Below are 7,338 nucleotides of genomic sequence, written 5' to 3'. Positions count from 1 at the left end.
CAGTCTTTGCACAATTAGTAGTCGTTAGCTTGTTTGCAGTGAATGAATAAATAGGAAGGCAGTTAGCAATTTCTGTTTGCACACAGCCCGTACACAGTTTTCAGTCAAGTTTTGCCTGCACACAGTCTTTGCACAGTAAGGTAGTGAGAGAGGAAGTAGGTGGACAATTAGCTCACTGTTAGTAAGCAGTTAACAGATTAGTTAGTAGATTAGTTAGTGGTTAGCAGCACTGTTAGTAAGTAGATAAGGTAGTGAGATGTGAGCTGTTGACAGAGAGGTTAGGTAGGTGTTGATAGGGTGTGTGGCCAAGAAAGGGTAACCTAAACCGCGCGCGGTCGTCGCCTCTAAAAAAAAAAAGTAAAATAAAATAAAAAAAACCAAAAATATTTAAGCGTGAGTGACTGGGGGGCTACACTAAAATTTTGGTCGGGATCGTTTCCCCAAGCCCAAGCCCAAGCCCAGGCCCAGGCCCAGGCCCAAGCCCAGGCCCAGGCCCAGGCCTCAATCCTCAGTTTTATGATATATACTAGACTGTGCGCTCCTTGCCGCACTGTCGAAGCAAGGGACTTGCCAATACACCGTGTGCGAGCCACAGACGGCTCCAAGCACACAACAAGCCTAAACTAGCAAGCTCAAGAAAACAAAGGGTGTGTCACTCACCGCTCTACGCTCGCCTTCGTGGTGGATTCCTCGCCGCGATGAAGAAGAAGCTGCAGTCGTGCCGCGCTCAACCGCTTCGCCGCCGTCGTGCCTTCGTAATGCTCGATCGCACACACACTCTCCCTCTCTCTCTCTCTCACACACACACACACAAGGAGGTGAAGAAGAAGAAGATGGAGATGGAGCAAGAGCACTCTTCAATTGCACAAATGAGAGAATGAGTAAAAATTAGGTTTAGTTGGCTTTTATAGGAGCTCACCCCATTCACACTTGGGCGCCCATGCTTAACCAACTAATCCCTTGAATGTCCGAGTTAAAGTGCGCCTCTCATCGACGATCACTCTACCTTTCCCTATTGGACCGACAAGCCCGGTACCTGACTCTACCAAATACATAATACACGTCCATCGTAGGTGATGGGTGTCCGTGTGCCGTGAGCGTTAACATGCCCCCCTTCCTGATGTAGATTCCGTCCTCGGAAGCTATTGAGTTGAAGCTGGATCGTCGAGGTGGAAGAGCATTTGAGATGAATGTCCTTAGCCTTCTTCAGTCACTGCAAAATCAAACAACATTGGCACAGTAATTGCATTCTCTTAAAAAGCATATGCAGTTTTAGGTAGACACATTGATTGGTAAAAGAATTTCAAACAATTTGGTAGCAATGAACATTAAATTGCAATGTAATCAAATGCATAAACAGATGTAAAGGTAAAAAATTAAACAAGTCTGGGGTCGCTAATTTGACGGTCGAAAAGCACTAGAGATCGAATATTAATACCATGGGTAAGCTTCTTAACTTTCTGTGGTCAATTAAGTTGTTTAATCGCGAGAGCCAAGTATTCATGTTCGAGGGCTGACTAGAGGCTATACCTAGAAGACTTTGTAGTTAAGCTACCATAAAAGGAATTTCTCATGAAATCATCGCCTGACTGATTACTTTTTCTTTGACCCCCCAAGGTCTTTTCACACTGATTCAATTTTGAAGTGGGTGCTTATTTTGTATGCCTTGGGTTTTTTGCTTTTCAAGGAAAAGCGCCCACACTGGGAACCTCTAGGGCTCTAGTACCATAGGCGATACATGTGAGTGAAGTACCAAATCAAGCTGAGATTTCTCTTCCAGCTTAAAATTTTACATTGTGGCACTTTGATTTTTGCTTGTTCATTTTCAACATTTAAATTTTGTAACTTTGGGGGGTCATATAACACTGTTACATTCCCCAGGCTCATCACATTAGTAAACTCCCTTTATAATACTTAAGCTAAAGGTCAATAGGGTCAAGCCCACTAGAAAGCCCTAGTACATTTCATACAATGCTGCCTAAATCGGATTAAGAACCTAAGTAACCATTGCTTATTAGGAAGGCATTCCCCATGGTATTAAGAGAAGATTTCTAATACCTAGCTTGGTCAAACTAGCTTAGTCGGACTGCTTGATTTTTACACCTAAACAAGTGATTATGACAAAACATTACATTGAATTAAATGTTTGATACTAAGAAAATGCGATGAATATTATGCTACCAATCACAATCAAAGCAGACAATCATAGATGCAAAAAGATAAGGGCAATGCTAATGGACAAGAAACACCTGTTTGTGTTGATGGTCGCGCTTGATTTGAAGAGTGAGTCGAGATAAAGATTCCATGAAGGTCCAAATCCTATCAATAGCAACACGCTCCTGTACACACTATGAAACACAAACAATACCTCTAGGAGGCACATTAGTGGGAAAAGATAACTTCGCTAATCTCTCAACTCTAAAACAGAAACACTCCTATCGTACTAATCTTACCTACCCTCCATCACTCAAGTGATGAGGATCAAAGGTGTTTTATGGCATAGGTTTCTGTTTCACTGTACCAAATGTGACATGTGTAGGTCTGAGTCAATGTTTTGACTTTAATGTGTATACTCGTTTGCTAATTGCTCTTGCTCTTTATTTTTTTGTTTTTTGTGAGTATAAAGCTTTATATGTACATTCCCTAAGATTGGAATTGAGAGGTCAGGGAGAAACAAGTGAATGATGGATGTCCACAAACACTCCCCCCTTCCTTGGGTAGATCATACCGTTTGAAATGAGCTTGTCACCCTTTGAAACCAATTGTTCCAGTTGGTAATAGGTGAGGATTTTTGCCAGTAGTTTTCTATTACCCTAGGTGCCTTGTGAAGCTGCAAGGGTGGTAAGGTACTCTCCCAGGATCGAACTTGAAGTGGTTCATCAGGTGATTCTTGAACACTGGGAGGTGTGGATTCTTTTGTAGCTTCATTGAGGTCCATTACTATAGATGGAGGCGGTGTAGAAGCTTTTACCTCTATGGATGTATTACATGAGGAGCTAGAAGCTTCATGGGACTCCCCCCTTCCTGAGCTAGGTGGAACAAATCGTTCTTTCTTTGGTACCCAAACTAGCTCGGGAGCAGGTGTGTAGCATTCTGTGATTTTTTTCTTTTCACGATCATTGATTCGTTTTGGAGCTACGGGATTGGGCTCACTTGGGTCAGGTGAGAGGTAAGAGCACAATCTACGTTTTGGTACCCAGATTTGATCATTTCCTTGATAGTAGCCTTGGGCTTCCAATAGTCGTTTAGGGATCCATCGCAACATTTTCTTACTTTTCTTGGAGCGAGTGGTACGTTTCTTACAAGGCTTCTGTTTTTTAGCACTAGCTATGGTCACTAAAGAAGCTTTAGGGACCCACTTGTATGTTTTCTTCGTTACATTAGGATGAGTCTTGTCGGAAGCGATATGCATTGCTTGTAGCATATTTAAGGGTATAGGAATTTCATCCCCCTCAGGTGTTACCCAGGTCGTCCCCCTATTTCCCCAAGTGTCTATGGTTGATGCTAGGTGGACCCAATCCACATTGTCCGACTCGTCATCCCAGGTAGGATATCCATATAAGGAGAATCTTGGCCAATGTCTGTATCCTTCTTACAAGTGTAACAATATTGTAGTGGGGCCGAGTGAACTGTGGTGTCAGAGCGATGATCAATAATGGTTTTACTCCTAAGGGGTGTACCTTACCAGTCACCAAATCCACTCTAAGGACAGAGTCTTGGAATTGCAAATAGACATGATTTTTAGACCAATCGTGAACCATTTGTGCTTCCCTCATGAATGGTCGTCCTAAAATCATTTCATATGACATAAGGTGTTTAGAGAAATCCATTACAATGAACGTATGTCGTACCTTGTGTCCTAGAACTTTGATCTTAAGATCCTTGAGCATCCCCATAGGTTTGGCTATGGTACCATTTGCCATCTTTACCACAATGTTAGTAACACTGAGGCGGGGTTTTCCCATGGATTCCCAACAATCTTTTGTAACGATGCTAACTCCCGCACCACCATCAAGAATTCCCTTTATAGTTAATCCCTTGGTAGTGATGGGTAGGGTCGCATTAGACTCGTCGCCTTCAAAATACTGCCCTAATTCGTTAATGGGTACCTCGATCACAGACTCGTGTCCATCTAAGTCAAGTGATTGCACATGATTTTCCTCATCAATCATAATCGAGTCAGGCCTATTTGGTTGCGCAAACTGCGGTAATCCCGTTCGTAGCTCTCCGTTAAGGAATGCTCGAAGTGCAAGGAATAACTCAGGATCTCCATACAGCTTTGCTATGATCGTGGTTCGGACCTCAGAAGACATGAAGTCCACTAGTTTGGCAACATTCATTGGCGTTTTGCAGGGTGTAGGTCCTTGACTAGGAACTGGTGAGGATGGAATCTCATATTCCTCAATGGGATCAGGTATTCCTTCGTTAAACATCCTTTCCAACAAGAAGGGTGTATGCTCACTTTCTGATGTCCTGTCCTCACTCCCTTCTTGGATGATACTAGATATGGCTAACGGTCTATGGTTCATGTGGGGTGGATGAACTTGCGTGGGAAACACTGTGTCATGAATTTTGACCTGCATGGGTTCTGGTTCTAGTTTCCTTTGAGTCTCCTCCACTAAACCTCTTAGATGTTTCACCTGCTCAATCTCGTCTACTGGGTTTGGGTACGTCCCAATCTTCTTTTTACGATTCTTCCCTTTTTGCCCCTGCGGTTTATCTTGGGGGTCTTGGATTGGATTTGGAAACACTTGTGGTGTTTTCAGAGGCTCTTTATGGTTTTCTCTCATTCGGTTTTCATTTGGTTCCATGTTACGGTTTTCTTTGTCGGTCTTTCCCTTTGTGGTATTGGTTCTAGTCTCCATTGTCTCGACTGAATCTGAATCATCCTCGAGGTCATTCATATACACGGGGTCATCTCCTGTTCCTATGTTTGTTTTGGAACTTGGCTTTGAATTTTCCGTATTCTGCGACTTCTTCCTTCGTGTCTTCTTTTTCTTTGCTTGGATAATTGACGCGGTATCTCTCTCTTCGAGGATATGTCCTGGCCCTTGAAGCATGGACCGTGTAATCGCATAAGCGGGTGCGACGGGTGGTATTGGTGATGTCACACTAGCAATTTTGACCAAATTCAGGGGTGTGATTTTAGGCGCATTTGGGTTATAGGGGCATTGGGCAATCAAGTGATCTATGCCACAACGATTACATGTGAGTATTGGCATTGCAGACGTGCTCCCTTGATTCATTTGCATCTGTGCAGCATTCTTTTGCAGCCTAATAGGGCACTCCGCTACTCGATGTGGTCCACCACACTCGTAGCATTGAAGAGGTGGCCTCCTAGCCTGGGTGTTGATATTTTGACCTCTGGATGCGAGAGCAGCAGCTTGATAAACCGGCTTGACTTGTCCCCAACAATCTTCCATGTAGTATATAGGACATTCTTCCAATGTATCAAGTCCGTAGGCAATACTAGTGTCTATTTCCTCCTCACAGCCATCTGCATAAGCATTTGATGGCTCGCAACCCACTTGGTTCATAGGGGCGACTCTTGGATGCGGGGGCTGCGTTCCTAGCACAGGAGGTGGTAGCGGTGTAGCTTGTACAACATTTTGAGATCTAGGGACCATGTGTTGCGGTAGTTGCTCAACAGGTGGAGCAGGCATCAATACAGGAGCTCGAGGTGCATCCGTCCAGGCTACAGGTGGTCTATTTGCCATCATACGTTTGATCATTAAACAATCCTTAGCTTGGTGACCATACCTACCACATGCGTTGCAAGTTCCATTAAATTTTACTCTAAACGTAGGGCACTCACTAGTGCTATGTGGACCTAAGCAAATGGAACACCATTGTTGCTCCCTTCTTGGATACATGTGACTATTTTGAGGGGGTCGATTATCCTTAAGAGACTCTGGTGAGGTCTGTCAAGAATGTCTCAAATACCTTTGGCTCATTGGCAATGGGCTTTGCAGTCATGGGTTCATACTCAATGGCTTGTGAGCTAGTGGATCTCGTGTCAGTAGACACCCTCATGCCTGCTATCATCAAGTTGTCCTCTAATTGGATTGCATTGGCAGTGACATCTTCCCAGGTTGTGATACCTCTAATCACTAGTCCATTATAGATTCCTTCATTCCTCAACCCTCGAATGAATCGATCAAGCAGTTGGTTATTGTTGAAGCGCTCATTTACAGGGCAGCGAGAGTTTAAGTGCTTTAGACGACTAATGAAGTCCCTTACTGACTCTCCTTCCTTACGTTCGGCCTTCTGTAGCTGAGATGCTACACCCCAAAGCACACCTTCTCGTATGTACTCCTTTAGAAACAACCTTCGAAGGGTAGGGTAGATTGTTTTCTCGTCCACCCTTAGGGTCCTATACCAATCTCCAGCCTTCCCACTTAATGTCAAGCTTAAGGCATTGCACTTATGTAGTTCGTTGCGTTCCCCTAAGGAATCACATACTTGTTCAAACACTTCAATGTGTTTCCTAGCATCTTCGTCCCCATTGAATTTTTGCGTGAGTTTGGCAATTTGTACTGCCTTACTTCTAGGCTCTCTATCAGATGCATGACGCATATTTTCCGCGATAGATCGACCTATGGTTTGAGCAAACGCTGCCAAGTCACCTATGTGAGGAGGTAGGGCCGGTGGAGGTACTCTTGGAATCATATGTGGGAGAGGGACGGGTGCCGGTCTTGGCATATGTGTGGATGATGCAGGATATGGAACATAACCGGGCATAGGTCCACTCGGATAAGAGCTAGGGAGCGGCACTCGAGGAGCATAAGCAAGTGGTACAATTGGAGGTGTGGGGCCATGTGTGCATAAGGGGCTAGAGGCACATATGGTCGAGGCCCCATATTAGGTACTACGACACTAGGTAGTGGCACTGCGCTAACCGTAGATGTCATCGGTACATTCTCTGTCAGGCTTATCCCTGGAGTGAGCACTGTGTTTTCCTTGATAGAGGGTTGAGCCAAGTTAGGGAAGCTAAAGTTTTCGCTCGGAGGCTCAGATTGCATAGAGACCCCAGGTGAAATGACGTAAGATGGGTCCATGGGGCTCATTAGAGGAGTCTCCATTTGAGATAGAGTAGGCTGTTGAGCCTTGCTCGTATCCAGAAATCTCATGGGGCCAGTTGAGAGTATATTTACCCCTCGGTTTTGCCTTTCTGATTGAATAATGCCATGGATAACATTACAGATCATTTTCTGTTGATCTTCGATGCTCGTGGCACTAGAGGTGGATTGTACAATCTCTATCCATCCTACATGGTAGGCGTGGCCAGAGTGTAGATCCGTCAACACCTCAGTGTGGAGGTCGTATGTCCAATGATCA

This window comes from Adiantum capillus-veneris, chromosome 22 (genome assembly GCF_014529385.1).
Source record: "Adiantum capillus-veneris isolate H3 chromosome 22, ASM1452938v2, whole genome shotgun sequence".
Lineage (NCBI taxonomy): Eukaryota > Viridiplantae > Streptophyta > Polypodiopsida > Polypodiales > Pteridaceae > Adiantum > Adiantum capillus-veneris.
This window is presented reverse-complemented; position numbering follows the sequence as displayed.